A 15387-nucleotide genomic window follows, 5' to 3' on the forward strand; every position below is an offset into this window, starting at 1 on the left:
TTCCACCTCATCAAGTTACCTTAGAACAGAAGGCGTGAGACAGACAATCTGAAACCCCACAAAGGTGTTCTACAGTTCAGGCAAAATCTCCTAAGGAGAAGCAGGCGGCCCACTCACTGGGAGGGAGTTTGTTTCTTGAAATCCTTTTGTTTGCTTGAAGAGCTTCCAAAAAATCTTAAGAAAACAGAAAAGGAAAATAATTGAAGGAGGGAGAGAGGGTGGGAGGAGGAAAGGAATGAAGGTGCCTGGGGCTGTCCTAAGACAGCGAGTTAGGGCTGAGAGGAAGGGTCTCGCCTCTAGGAAGCCCCCACCATGTGGTGTTTGCTGAGATCCAGCCCGTGAGCTGCTCTCCAACACGTACCCAGAGCCTGGGGAAAGGCCGCAGGGAGGCCCGTGGCTTCGGGGTGAGTCATGCAGACAGGCGGCCCTGCAGAAGACCAGATCTGGGGCTTGGACACCTCCCCTCAGGGTGCTGCAGTTCCTGTCTAGGTGGCCGTGAACACAGGCCTGAGCTGGCTCTGCCCACCTGGAGAGACCTCGAAAGGCAGCCGGAGTCGGGGAGACAAGAGGAGGCTGCGGGCAGACACCTTCTGCTGCCTCCTGCAGTCCCTCCAGGCGATCTCGGCCCTGCTGCAGCCGTGTTACTATGGTTCTTCACTTGGGTGTCGCCTAAGTGGCCTAACTGCCCTCTTCCCTGGTGCCCTGAACTCAGCAAACCATCATCACGGCCACAGCTACACGGACCCGCACCATGGGCCAGGCCTGAGCTTTACGGAACTTGGTCCCTGCACAGTGCCAGGAGCGGGGAACACTGTTTTCATTTCCTATAACACACTCTTTCTTCCTCCAAACAATGGAAATTTGTTCTTCAAATTTGGGAAGCCAGGTCCCAAAGTCGAGGAGCTGGAGGGACTCACTGTCCCCAGCGGCTCCAGGATGGGACCTTCCTGCCTGTTCCAGGGTCTGGGGCTCAGGGGTCCCTTGGCTTGGGTCCACGTCGGCCTCCACCTTCACATGGCCGCCTCCTCTGAGTCCGGTCCCACTCTGCTTCCGTCTTACAAGGACGCTACTGCTGTGTTTAAGGCTCTCAGGGTGACCTCGACATCCTTGACTTACCCACCTTTGCAAAGTCCTTTCCTGCCCATATAAGAAACATTCACAGGCCCCAGAGTAGGGCGGTCGTCTTTGGGAGAGCGGGTACCCTGCCCGCCAGTCATCCCCAGGGCCTGGAATGTATCCCTGAACTCTGTGCTGTGGAACTGCCCAGTCTCCAAGGACTTTCTCAGTGAGAACCTGCCTTCCAGCCACTCTGGCCCTGCCTCAAACTCAGAAACCCACTGGTATCTCAGAGACGCTCTCCTGTGTGCCTGCCTCAGAAGCCTGCGTGTCTCTGCAACATATGTGGACACTGGGACTTTCTTGTGTCTGGAGAAAGGACAGCTGTCCACTATTCTTGTCCGTCTCCTCAGCTTTCCTCCGGAGACAGTGCAGAAGATGGTGAGGAACTGGTACAGAGTATTGTGCTGTAAAGAGCTTTCTGCAGGTGGGTTTAGCACAGCCCTCATCTGGAAAGGACCAGCCTTTCTTCGTTGTTTTAGCTCTTACCACTTCATAACACAACACCCTAAAATTTAGTAGCATAAACAGCGGTGTCAGGGCTCCCAGCTTCTGTAGGAAGGGGCTGAGGCGGGACACAGGACGGACGGCTCCCTTCTGCTTGAGAAGTCCAGAGCTTCAACTGTGAAGATTAGAAGTTTAGGCGTGACTCAAAGGCCAGGTCCTGTGATCAGTTTTATGTAACAGACTGACTGGGCTGTGGTCCTCACTGACTCAGTCAAACTCTGGGTTTTGCCATTAAGATATTTTTTCTATGCGCTTAACATTCACAATCAGTTGATGGTGAGTAAAGGGAATTATTTTACTTGAGGTGAGTGAACTTTGCCTCACCAGTTGAAAGGACTTAAGAGCAAAAGGGAGGGTTCCTGGAGGAGGAAGGAGCCCACGGCAAGAACACCACACGAGCTCCCTCCCGACAGTTTCCAGCCTGCCCAGCTTTCTGTGCATCTCACACGCACCACCTCCCACATCACAACAGCCAATTCTTTGAAATAAATCTGTTAATAGAGCTCCATCTCTATCTGTATCTGCCTCTACTACTGGTTGTGTTTCTCTGGAGAATTCCAACTGAGGGGGGGAGCGCAGAATCCCTGGAGGCTCCTTTTCTCCTCTGCTACGGCTGGATTTGCAGACCAGGGCAGCGTCACCTCCCCATGTGGCTCAGATGGCCTCACCCCATGGCAGTTCTTCTATGATGTCACAGGGCTCCACGCTGAGTGTGCCAGAAAGCCAGAGAAAAGCTTATTTGGGGGAGAAGCCCCGGAAATCACAAGCATCCCCTCTTTTCGTTAATTAAAACAAAACCAAGACTTTCCAGATTTAAGAAGAGGAATCATTGACACTATATCACAATGGTAGAAATGTTGAAGAATTTCATGGCCCTTTGGCCGTAAGATACTTACGTTCTTCTTCCATTGTGTATGTGGCTCAGGACTGTCTTTGGGCATCCCAGAGCCAGGCTCAGGGTCTGGGCGAGGATGAAGCTTCGGTATATAGCTCCTTGGGTGCAATTTCTCTAAATAGAAAGGTCTATGAATAAAAGAGAAGAGTTATCTTTGAAACTCCCATAAACCTTCTGTTCTTGGGGGTGGATCACTGGACTGTGACAGTTCCGAAACTTAGCCGGAAACATGTCCTCAGTCCTGATCAGGTCTCAGCCACCCTCACTGAGGTTGTTCTACGTGGCTCCTGCTCATTATGTGAACCCTCCACCTTTCCTAAAAGAATGACCTGAGTTGTAACTCAGCACCCTCCTCCACCCACCCTGATGTCAAACCCTGTCTAAAACAATCTTCATTTTGTACTGCTTCTGTACTGTTTCAATTTGTTGATACAATGTCTTTAAAAACATTGTGGGTTTCCTTTGTATCAAGTCATAAATTCATTCTATTAATTAAAAGCCATTACAAAACTCTTCAAAATAAGCCCTTCTCTAACCTGCATTACCTTTGAGGACAGGTTGGGAACCCACGTTAAGGTTCCTGGGAGTCCTGTTGTTTAGTAGGTCCGGTCTTTGGCACACGGCCTTAAGATTCTTAGAAGGTTTTCCTGAGTCTGAAAGAATCTATGCAGAAAGCTCTGTCTTTCACCTCTCTGGAGAGCCTGAATATGTAATACTGTTTAAAGCTAGCCAGTCTCGCCTCTCTATTTTCTCTAATTCTCCTGAAAACTGAATACATCATTCTGAAACTCATCTGCCTTTACCCCTACTTCAGGATGTGTAGCTAAAACAAAATAGTTGATACTTTCATCATTCTGCCTTGGAAACCTTCTTAGTGAAATCATGGCATGTATTTACTATTTTCCACATTAATGCAGGGAACAGTTTTGCTAAAGTTCTACCACTATGTAATAAGAGGCTTCTTTCCTCTAATAACACTTTGCAATAACATTTTTCTTGCTTTTTATTTTGTTTTCACTGCCTCCTCCCATGAGATCCCCCCAGCTTTTGCCAAGAATCTCTCAAGGCTCTCCATTTCCTTCCAGCCCTAAAACCAACGCCACATATTTTAGGTTTTTGTTATGGCAGAATCCCACTTCCAGCTGCCAAATTCTGTTCCAGTTCCTATTGATATAACACAAATCACCCAAAACTTGGTGCTGTAAACAATCATTTCATTCGGATCATCTATTCAGGCATCAGGAATTTAAACAGGCAGAGAGGAGACAGTGTGTCTCTGATTTGCAATGTCTGGGGCTTTACACAGAAATACATGAGGTCTGGGCTGTTCCCAAGGTTGGGGACAAAACTATTTCAACAAAAACTTAGCAAAGCTGTCTGGTGCTAAAATGCTGAGCTCAGCTCGGACAGTCAGCCAGAAGATGGCATGTGTCCCCACTTCTCCAACCTGATGGCTTTGGAGGTCCGGGAGTTCATCCCTTGCTGCCGGGTGGAAGCCACATACCTGTTGTGATGAGCATCAGACATCCAGAGATGTGTCTCCTTCATCTGTGTGGGCTGAAGAGCAAAACCACCCAGGATTTAAGGGAAATGCATTTAGATCCCACAGACCAGTGGGAGAAGCATCACACACTGTTGGGGCCATTAAAAAAATAATTGCCTCCTGGGTTATGCCTAATTAGATTAACCAAAGCAATTACAAATAGTGAAACTGCCAGATACCTGAGGAAAAGTGATTTTCCACCAATTCAGAGGAACCCTGCCTTCCATCCGCTCACCCACTGCTGTGCTCCTCCATTCCTGCATCTACCTGTGTGTGCCTCAAGCCCTGGTGTGCCCAGGGCGAGCCCCCAGGACAAGCCCCAAGGCTCGTCTCTGCTGTCCCTCTGGTTGCTGTCCCCTGGCCATCCCCCTCCAGCCTCACTGCCTCGACTCCATCTCAGAGGACCCCTCTCACTCCCAAGCACGGCAAAACTCTCACACCTACTACCCACCCAGCAACTGTCAAGCTCTCTCTAAAATGAAAGTCAGACTGAGCTCATCTCACTCCGGACGGTGGGGGGCTGGCTGGCTTCTCAGGTGTATCAGGTTCCAGGAGTGGGGCCCTGCTCCTCTGTCCCCCCGTGATGTCCAGCCACTTCTTACCTTGGCTGCTCTCCTAAAAGTCACCAAGCCTCAAACAGAACTCCGCCCAGGTTCTTGGGTACACAGCACTGTCCCTCCCTCTCCTTCCCCCATCTTTCCCTCATTTCCTCCCCACTCCTTTCCTTCTGATTCCCTGTCTCCCCCGGCCCACCCTGTCTTCTTCTCCCGTGTCCACTTTGCATGGAGCCCTCGTTGCCTTCCCTCCGTAGGAGTAATTCCTACATGGCCTTCCAGTGTCGGGGCAAAGGATGTTTCCAGAGAAGCTTCATTCCATGTCTCAGACAGGGGCCCCACTGCTGTCCAGGACAGCACGGCCATGTCTGAGACAGGGGCCCTGCTGCTGTCCAGGACAGTATGGCCTTCCTAGCTCCCCCCTGTGTTTCCAGCACTCAATACCTGGACAGAGGAGATGGCCACTGTGAAGTGCTTCAGGAGCTGCTTTTCTGCACAACTGTGGTCACCTTTCCCTGGTGGGGCCCCTGAGCCGGGTGGGGCACAGGACACACCCTGGTCCCCTCCTCCACTCTCCTGGGTCCTGGTGTGGGTCTGAGCCACGTGTTGCACACAGTACCACGGCCCCCTTGAAATGCACTGTGAGATTTCAGAGCAATAGAGGGCAGTGGGCAGGGAGAGACAGCCGGGCAAGGGGTGGACTCAGCCTTCTGGGAGTGCAGGTCAGTGCCGCGGGGACAGAGCCCACGCTCCTCCTCGGAGCTCACTGCAGGGACACGCGTAGGCCCCAGGTGTGTGGCTGAGGAACTCAAGAGTGGGAGGCAGAGTGTGCAGAGCCTGGGCCTGCACAGGCAGGGGTGCGTGTGCCTCTGAGATTTCCATCGAGGAGGGGTATGTGATCAGTCTGATGTGTGCACGGTATTTATGGATAATTTTGGCAGGAAGACACATGAACAGAAGGCAAGCGAAGATGGGCCAGGTGGTGTGAGGTGTGGGAAGACTGACCTCTGGCCTGCTCAGGGCCCTATTTCTCTCCAAGGGTGGCCTCTGCCAAGTCCTCTGGGAACTTTCTTGCAGTGGGTGTCAGGTGCAGCATCCTTCCAGGGACTGTGAGGCCCTCACACGTGGCAGAGGTTTTGCAGTCCACACTCAGCACCACAGTTTGGAGCCACCACAGAATGGAGGGAAAGGTCCTGGCACAAGGTCCTGTTAGAGGTTTGGGGGAGCAGGGCTGTGTTACACATTTGGAGATATAGGGCCATGTTACAGATTTAGGGGTGTAGGCCTGTGTTGCTGATTTGGGGGTACAGGACAATGTTATAATTTTAGGACAATGTTATAGTTTTAGGACAATGCTATAGTTTGGGGGTAGAGGGCCATGTTTTAAGTTTGGGGGTGCAGGACCCTGTTACAAGTTTGAGGATCCAATGCCTTTTTTATTTATTTATTTTTTTGCAGTTTTTGGCCGGGGCTGGGTTTGAACCTGCCACCTCCAGTATATGGGGTAGGCGCTCTACTCACTAGCCACAGGTGTGGCCCAATCCAATGACATTTTATAGGTTTGGGGTTAAAGAGACATTGTTACGTATTTGTGGGTGTAGGGCCATGTTACATGTTGGGGGGGTCACATGGATGGGCCTGCTCATGACTGGACTCTGATCAACTGGTACTCTCTGAGTCATGTGTGACTCACCCCCTCAATCGGGGGTTCCCACCCTAGTTTGTATGTGGGGAAACTGAGGCCAGGATGGGTCACAGGTAGCAGGAGCCTGGTCAGAATGGGAGCCCAGGCTGAAGCCCCCCACCCCCGACAGGAGCCAGGCAAGCTGTGGCAGGAGGCACGACGATCACGCAGGGTCACAGGCCGGGCCGTCAGTGCCCCAGCCCCTTCACCCTACCCATGGCTTTGTCATGGTGATGCAGGGACTGAGGAAAGGCCTGGGCTCCCCACAGACACCCTACAACATAGGACCCCTGGTCCCATTGTGGCCCACCCTGAAATTGTCCTTCAGAAGCAGGTTCTCAGAGGCAGAGACAGGGCAGGCATCTTTGTGAGGCCTAGACCTGGCCACTGTTGCCCCAGGGCCCCTCTGGCCTGCCTTCCGTGATGCTCCCAGCTTCTCAGGAGCCTCCCCGCCGGCTGCGGCTCCTGCACCTGCTTAAACCTGTGTTCCCCTGGAGCCGTCCCTCCTTGACAGGCCCTGGGGTCTTGTTGAGATGAGCGGCTGTCCACAGAGACGCTCCCCTGTCCCCTCCCCCTCCTCAGTCACCCCAGCACCAGATGTATCTAATTACTACAGCAGCCGCACGCCCCGCGCAGCCACGTCCCTCCCAGTGAGAGCCGGGTGAGGTGCGTGTGTGCATGTGTGAAAAGCCTGAACAGATTGTATAACAAAGTGTTCTCTGGCTGTCAGCAAGCGCTTTGAAAATAAAACACTTCCCTCTCCACTCACAACTGGCTGGCAGTCGGCACATAATGAATAATCGCTCCGGGGACCGCGGGAAGATGTGTGGGAAAACTTTAATTAAAAGCTTGTCAGTACAATTTTACCTGGGTGACATCACCCGCATGAAATGCCGCTGCCGGGCTTTGTTGTCTGTGGGATCGCAGGGCACACACTTGTTTTGCTGACAGCAAACAATTCGGAAAGGCCTTTAAGAGCTGGTGGTGGGTGGAGGGAGTGGGAGGGAGCCCTGGGCTGCGGGAGAAACCCCATTTTCTGTGGGGTCGACTTTTCTAATTAGCAGCAGGAGTCAGCCCAGTGTGCGGGGGCGGGAAGGCCTGGGCCCTGGCCCCCTGCGAGGCAAAGCCAGTGGGGTTCACTGGGCCCCTTGGCTGGGGTCCCGCCCAAGTCTTCCGGGCTGTACCAGGCGTGGGCGCCCTCAAGCTCTTGTGGCCAGAGCCCCCACCAGCTGGCCAGAGCGAGCAGAAGGGAAACCAGAGCCACACGCCGGCCGCTCCCTCCAAGACAGAACTGTGTGAGCCAAGGCCGGCCTGCTAGAGCCCAGGCTCTCAGCTCTGCTGGGCAGTGAACATTTGGGGCTTGTGTCCTTCCAGACACACCTCACTAAATGCTTCCGCCCTCCTCCTGGCAAGCCACTTTCAGATGTACTCTCGATTGAAAACGCTCACTCCTGCCAAGGCATCTGCACCACCTCTATGTGAGTCCTCACAACTAGCACCAAAGCCACCTTAGCCATTTAAAGAGACCTTTGAGATTAGAAAGAAAAATCAAGCTTTAACCCACAAAAATACCTTGAGATTCCTAACAACTAACTGGGTGCAAAGGTGGCAGGATAGAGCTCTCTTGGGTCATGGCCTTGGCAGTGGACCCTCCCTTCCCTGCTGGCTTCTTCTGTTTGTCACTAATTTGTTACAAGCTCGCATCCCTAATATTATCGGATTAATTGCAAGTTATAGCAATTAAATACTAATTAATTCATTTTCTGAACAATGCCTTTCTTTTATCTATAACTGTTTACTTGGCATACAAACATTCCAGTAGCAATTAAACATTTCAATATAACCCAACACTTTCCGAACTGTGTCTGGACAAGTAAACACCCAGTTGCTTACCTTTATCAGACACTTAAAGTTGTTGTATGAGAGCAGAGGGGAGCCCTGGCAGGGAGAGCAGCCCCTGTGGTAATTTTGTGACTTTGTCTGGATGAACCACGTCCAGTGTGTGCATGACCACCTGGTTTACGGGCCTGGAGGCAGCCACGGTTCTGGCTTCCCGGGAGGTAGGGCAAGGGCAGATATAGGCCCAGGCGGTTCCCAGGCCAGGGCTCCCAGAGGAAACATTTGGAATCAGTTGGCTCATGCCCAAGGTGCCTTTTGTAGCATTGCAGGATTGGGTGAATTCAGCTGGGGCACAGACAGAGCCGTCTTCAGCCCATGAGTGGATGTGCCCCCAACCTTAGATGTCTTCAGCCCGTGAGTGGATGTAACTCCAACCTTTGTACTGAGCTGCGGGCCATGGTGAAGCCCCACTTGTATCCACTTGTATCAACAGAGAAGCTCACATCAGGCTCCAGCTGCTGCTCTTTGCCCCACAGCTGACTCAAAGGGCACCCACAGGCCACCTAGCCCTGTGCATCGAGGCCGCTGGGGACCACTGTGGAGAGGGGAAGCTGACCGTCTCCTCCCATGATGTGGAAGGTTAGCAGGATTCTGTGCGGTCCACACTGGGAGGGAGGCAGGCTTGCCCATTTGAGGGCAGGTTCTGGATTTGGACCCTGGTTCAGGGAACTGAGCACAGGCTGCTGGAAACCCTGCGCTGAGTGGTGCCGGGGCCCCGTCCTAATCCTCCAGTGTGTGCTTGTGTGCTTCAGGGTCGTCAGTCTGCCACAGCTATTAGTGGACTTAAAGCAGGTATTATCAGGTCTCAAGGCAAGGATAATTTCAAAATCTCTCCAAATATTATTTTGTCCATTGGAAATGGATTAAAAATCAACAGGCAATAGAGTTGCTTCCCAAAGAATCTTTTCATCCATCAACTTTTACTCAAATTTTGTTTGCCAACTTCCATGTTAAACTAAATTTCTTCCCTAAAGAGTCTGCTCTGACCTCCTTGTGGCTACATCCTCAGAATATCATGTAACGTGAGACACCTTCTTTGGCATTTCTCTAATTCTTCTCTTGGCATTTGATATTTTTGTGACATTGGGTCCTCTGAGGGATCTGTCGGCTCTGAGTGTGTGTGATTCACACACGTCATTGGCTTTGTGCAGCACCGGGCGTCTCAAGGGGGCAGACTCTGCGCTCTTTGTCTGACTTTATTTGAGAGGAGCATCCTGTGTCATTGCTGAGACTGGGCCAGGTGCTCTCATAACGCATCGTTATTTAAAGATCTGAGGTTAAGACAAAACAAAAATAGAGGCACTGAGGTCAGTGCAGCAAAAATCGTGCAAGAAAGCACAGATAGCATGAGCAGCTTGCTGGAATATCATGTTTTTGTGTTTCACATTGAGATGTGCAAACAATAACGGAGGAGCCCGTCACTGCAGGCCTGCAGAGGAATGCTCCAGTTGAGAAGACGCACCCCAAGATGACAAATGGGCACAGCCCAGCTGCTGGTTTGCCGTGGCTTCAGGACAGGAGGAGAGCAGATAGCCTGGTGCCCTTCATTACATGCCTGCTTTTCAGCTCCATCAAATCACTGTTTTTCCAGGCACACTCAATTTCTAGGATGGGGTATTTGCCAGTGTTCAGAGTTACTGGCTGAATAAATGAATGACTTTTTCCCTCCTTGGTTTACTACAGAGCTCCGTCCGTGACAAATAATGCCAGTCGTCAGCCCAGTAATGGCACAGCGTCAAAGACTCCTCAGGGTCTCGGAGCCTTCCTGGCTGGTCACGTAATCCTGCAGATGGCAATGGTGGGTGATGCTGGCGTCGGGCTCAGCAACAGAGAGGAAGGACAAGAAAAAGTGTGGCTCACATCCAGTCACACAGAAGACCAGAGGGTGTCCACGCCACAGCTGCAAGATTGAGAACCAGCAGAGTTTCTGAGTTATCCCAGGCGAGACAAGGTGGTTGTTCTTGCAATGATCATATTTTTTAATTAATATTTTTTCTCTTAAAGATAACATCTTCAGAGGGGAGGCTAATTTAACACAAGCCTATTTTAAGCCATGGTTGTGAAGATTCAGAATCCTTAGACTCCCCAGTGAAATACGTTTTTATGTACTTCCTTGACAGCAAATATTCTGCTGAGGGCAGTTTTGTATGTAGAAGCGGTGCAAAGTCTCTTAAAAGTGATAAAGTGACAGAATGCAAACCTAATAACCTATAAAAAATGCTATTTATTTAGGAGCATAAAGTAACATGTGTTTATAAATAATGAAACCGATTATTTTTGAGATTTTTAAGATGTATTCTATAGGATGATTTCAAAAGAAATGAAAAAGAGAAGTTCTGAGTTATTTAAAGGAGTGGTAAAATTATTAGGAGTGGTTGAATTTTTAGAATAAATGTACAGTAAGAGGAGCACCAGCTGAACACGGCAGCGGGTCAGGTGTTGTGCCCAGCGCTACACATGCATTGTCTGGCTTAATTGCTATAGTCTTTTAATCCCAGCTCGTGGCTTCCTTTGAAGGACCTGACTCTCTTACAAACATAGTAAGACTCTATGTACATCAATGGACTCTCCGTGAACGGCTACCCACAGAATGGGAGAAATTATGTGCAACCCATGTAGCTGATAAGGGATTAATATCTAGAACATATAAACAATTCCTACAACTGAACAAAGAAACAATTTACTTTAAAAAAAAAAAAAATGGGCCAAGGACCTGAACAGACATTTCTCCAGAGAAGATACAGAAAAGTTGTTCAGCTCCACTGACCCCTGGAGAATGCACGTAAAATCCCAGTGAGATTCCACTAGATGTCTGAATAGCCGCTGTGGAGAAAAGGGGAGTGCCAGCCAGGATGCAGAGGAAGTGGGACCCCATGTGCTGTGGGGGGAAGGGAGAGTGGGGCAGCCATGGTAGAAATCAGCATGGCAGGGCCTCAAATTTGAAAGATGGAGTTAGTGACTCAGCTATCTCACTTCTCAGTACAGATCCAAAACAACTGCACTCGGGGACTAGAACCTGTGTCCCCTGCTTATAGCAGCACTGTTCATGTCAGGCAAGAAGAGGAATCAAGCCAGGTGTCCACTGACAGATACATGGATAAGCAAAATTTGTTATATATGTAAAAGAATATTACTCATCCTTATGAGGAAATCCTGACACGTTACAACATGTATGAACTATGGAGACGTAATCTGGAATAAGCAGGCCAGGTGCACAAGACAAGTTCTGCAAATTCTGCTTCAGTGAGGAGTCCTGCATGGTTAAATTCACAGAAACAGAAAGAGGACTCCTGGTGCCAGAGCCGGGGGAGCAGGGTGCAGAGTTTCAGTTTGGGAAGATGAAGTAGTTCTGGAGAGAAAGTGTGATGGCAATTGCATGATGCAAATGTCACTGAACTTCACACTTAAAAATAGTTAAAATGGTGAATTTTATGTATGTGTATATATTTGTATATGTGTGTGTATTGCCAAAATTAAAAACGAAAACTAAACACAAAACAATGAATGTCTATTCTGCTTGATGACTGAGTCAGATATTTCCAGATATCCTTTTGTTTAAACCACTTTTCTTCTTTGTCTCTAAAAGTGAATAGTCAATCAATAACTAATATTAATTTATAAATGACTTTTGGATGTAAAGCCACCTTGAAATTCTGGAATAAACCTCATTATGTCATGATTAAATAAACTGGTGTTAAATTGCATGTACAGTTTTTCCTCTCTTGTTTTTTTCAGTCCTAGGTGACCTTTTTGTATTTGCTCTGCTGTGATGCGCTTCTGTGTCCAGGCTATTCTCTCTGTCTGAGTCATGAGCTGTCCATTTATTTGAGCTTATCTGGCTTTGGTAGAATAACTCAGCCTTCGGTCTTCTCCCCAAAACATTTTGGCCTGTTGAAAGCTTGACTTTTGTCCTGAGATGTCCTGATCTATTCAGAAGTTTTGACAAAGGACTTGATGGCTATGTCTTTGATAAAAAGAAATTGTACCTTCCAATTCTGAAAACCTCTTACTTCTCTCTGCTCCATCTTTGCTTTTATAAACTACAATCTTTTTTGCAGTATCTTATCAAGTTCAGTCAACCATAACTAGCACACAGTTAACTCGTCATCAAGAAATCTCTCTCCTTAGCACAACAAATCTATTAGATATGCAACGTGCTGTCCAAGTGAGAGTTTCGTTAAACATTTTACCCCTTCTTCTGTAAGATGAATTAACACCCTCATAAGCTCAGATCCCAGTTTTCTCACTGGCTTTTGTCTGTCCTGCAGCCAACACCAAGTATTTCAGGCTGTTACAGCAGCATCCCCCTTCTGGGACCAATTCTGGCATCATTAATGATAAGCTAAGTTGTTTTGTGGTAATAAGTAATTCTAAAGCATCAGGAGCTGAAAACCGCAGGTGTCCGTCTTTCTCATACTAAGTACTCATCCAGGGTCTGCTGGCAAGCTGTGCTCAGGATCATCTTCCTGATGGAGAAACCGCAATCCTGAGTGTTCCCAGTCGCTGAGAAAAAGGCAAGAACGTTCTGTGAGGTGACTCACCTCCGCTCAGCGGAGACTCCCCGGGCTCTCTGCTCACAGCTCCAGGCCGCCCCGCCCACTCTCCCAGGAAGGGAAGGCTGCACTGGTTTCTCTGAAAAGGATTGTTCAGCCACCTTGCGCTTCCTCTCCCACAGGCCCCTGCGGTGTCTGTGTCTTCCTTACCTCACCACAAATGTATTTCTCTTACGATTCCTACAACCTTCCAAGTCACTCACAATATAATCCTCACTACAAAGCACAGTGTCTGGTAGTTAGGGTGGTCCAAACATCAGGTCACAAGCACATAAAATAAATAAGGGCGTGAGAACTTGTTGTGGGCGTTGTAGCCGTGTTGGAATCCTTGGGGCAGAGAGGAGGGATGATCTTCAACCCACAGATACAGACGAGGGTTGTGATGCCGCCCTGCTCCTCCTGCAGTGAAGACAGTCATGATTTGTTGGGTGTCGGCTACTGGCCGATGGTGGGCCAGTGTCTGGGGATCCTAGGAGAGAGGGCTCTCCACGAAAAGCTTCCGAAGTCCAGGTTGTGGGCAGAAGGCATGTCACAGACTAGAAAGGCAGAATGGCCCCACCCCACAGGGCGCCACAACAGGATAAGAGCTCAGGGGGATGTGTTGGAGCCACTGGGAGCTATTCAGAGGACAGACACCAGGGACTCAAAAGTGACAGGCAAAGTTGGGGAGGGATGGCCAGGGAGCTGCTGTAGATGGAGCCCAGGCAGGAAGACCTGCACTGGGGAAGTGGGCGCTCGAGGAGTGAGTGGTGAGTTTCTGCTGCAGCCGGGATGTGCATGGGAGGGAGCGAGGGCTGGGGTTGGGGACACCCCCCAGGATGACCTGCCAGCTCCAAGGTTTGAGACCCTGCTGATGTAGGCAATAGCATCTTCCAGGGGACAGTTACATCTTCACACAGTATCGATAACTGTGTCTCGGAACTGTGGAGGGCGGAAGGGAATAATGGTCTGAGAGAATCTGTGAACTTGTAAGTGCTGAGCAGAAGCGCCCATTTAAAAAAAGAAAGCTAAACATCTGCTTTCTTTTCTTCTATATTAAGTTCTTCCAGAGCCCATGAGTTCCTTTCTTTTAGAATAGTAATTATTCTTTTATTGCTTTATTTTTAACGAGCCAAGGATCAGCCTGGATATTTTATGGGGCCTCTTTGGAATTCCCTTGTAGCATCTTCTGAGTGCCCTAAGTGTCACTAGGACTTTCACTTACTTGATAGATAAAATAAAACACAAATAGCTATCAGTATGAGTTTTCTATTGCTGCTGTGAAAAAAGTTACCATAAACTTAGAGGCTTAACCACACAATTCATTGCCTTGTGGTGGTGGAGGGCAGAGTCCAGGTAAAAGGTGTCCTGCTGGGGTCTTCTGCCTCTGGGCTGCGAGCACAGTGTGAGCAAGCAGCAGTCCTCTGTGGAGGCGGGAGCAAGTCCACTGCCAGGGTGGTGCAGGGCTGTCCTCTTTGGAGGCTGGAGCAAGCCCACGGCCAGGGTGGTGCAGGGCTGTCCTCTGTGGAGGCGGGAGCAAGCCCACTGCCAGGGTGGTGCAGGGCTGTCCTTTCTGGAGGCTAGAGCAAGCCCACTGCCAGGGTGGTGCAGCGCTGTCCTCTGTGGAGGCTGGAGCAAGCCCACGGCCAGGGTGGTGCAGGGCTGTCCTCTCTGGAGGCTAGAGCAACCCCACTGCCAGGGTGGTGCAGGGCTGTCCTTTCTGGAGGCTAGAGCAAGCCCACGGCCAAGGTGGTGCAGCGCTGTCCTCTGTGGAGGCGGGAGCAAGCCCACTGCCAGGGTGGTGCAGTGCTGTCCTTTCTGGAGGCTAGAGCAAGCCCACTGCCAGGGTGGTGCAGTGCTGTCCTCTGTGGAGGCGGGAGCAAGCCCACTGCCAGGGTGGTGCAGTGCTGTCCTTTCTGGAGGCTAGAGCAAGCCCACTGCCAGGGTGGTGCAGGGCTGTCCTCTGTGGAGGCTGGAGCAAGCCCACGGCCAAGGTGGTGCAGGGCTGTCCTTTCTGGAGGGTGGAGCAAGCCCACTGCCAGGGTGGTGCAGGGCTGTCCTCTCTGGAGGCTGGAGCAAGCCCACTGCCAGGGTGGTGCAGGGCTGTCCTCTCTGGAGGGTGGAGCAAGCCCATTGCCAAGGTGGTGCAGGGCTGTCCTCTCTGGAGGCTGGAGCAAGCCCACGGCCAAGGTGGTGCAGGGCTGTCCTCTCTGGAGGCTGGAGCAAGTCCACTGCCAGGGTGGTGCAGGGCTGTCCTCTCTGGAGGCTGGAGCAAGCCCACTGCCAGGGTGGTGCAGGGCTGTCCTCTCTGGAGGGTGGAGCAAGCCCATTGCCAAGGTGGTGCAGGGCTGTCCTCTCTGGAGGCTGGAGCAAGCCCACGGCCAAGGTGGTGCAGGGCTGTCCTCTCTGGAGGCTGGAGCAAGTCCACTGCCAGGGTGGTGCAGGGCTGTCCTCTTTGGAGGCTGGAGCAAGCCCACGGCCAGGGTGGTGCAGGGCTGTCCTCTCTGGAGCCTGGAGCAACCCCACTGCCAGGGTGGTGCAGGGCTGTCCTCTCTGGAGGCTGGAGCAAGCCCACTGCCAGGGTGGTGCAGGGCTGTCCTCTCTGGAGGCTGGAGCAAGCCCACTGCCAGGGTTGTGCAGGGCTGTCCTCTCTGGAG

The sequence above is a fragment of the Nycticebus coucang genome, chromosome 1 (genome assembly GCF_027406575.1).
Source record: "Nycticebus coucang isolate mNycCou1 chromosome 1, mNycCou1.pri, whole genome shotgun sequence".
Lineage (NCBI taxonomy): Eukaryota > Metazoa > Chordata > Mammalia > Primates > Lorisidae > Nycticebus > Nycticebus coucang.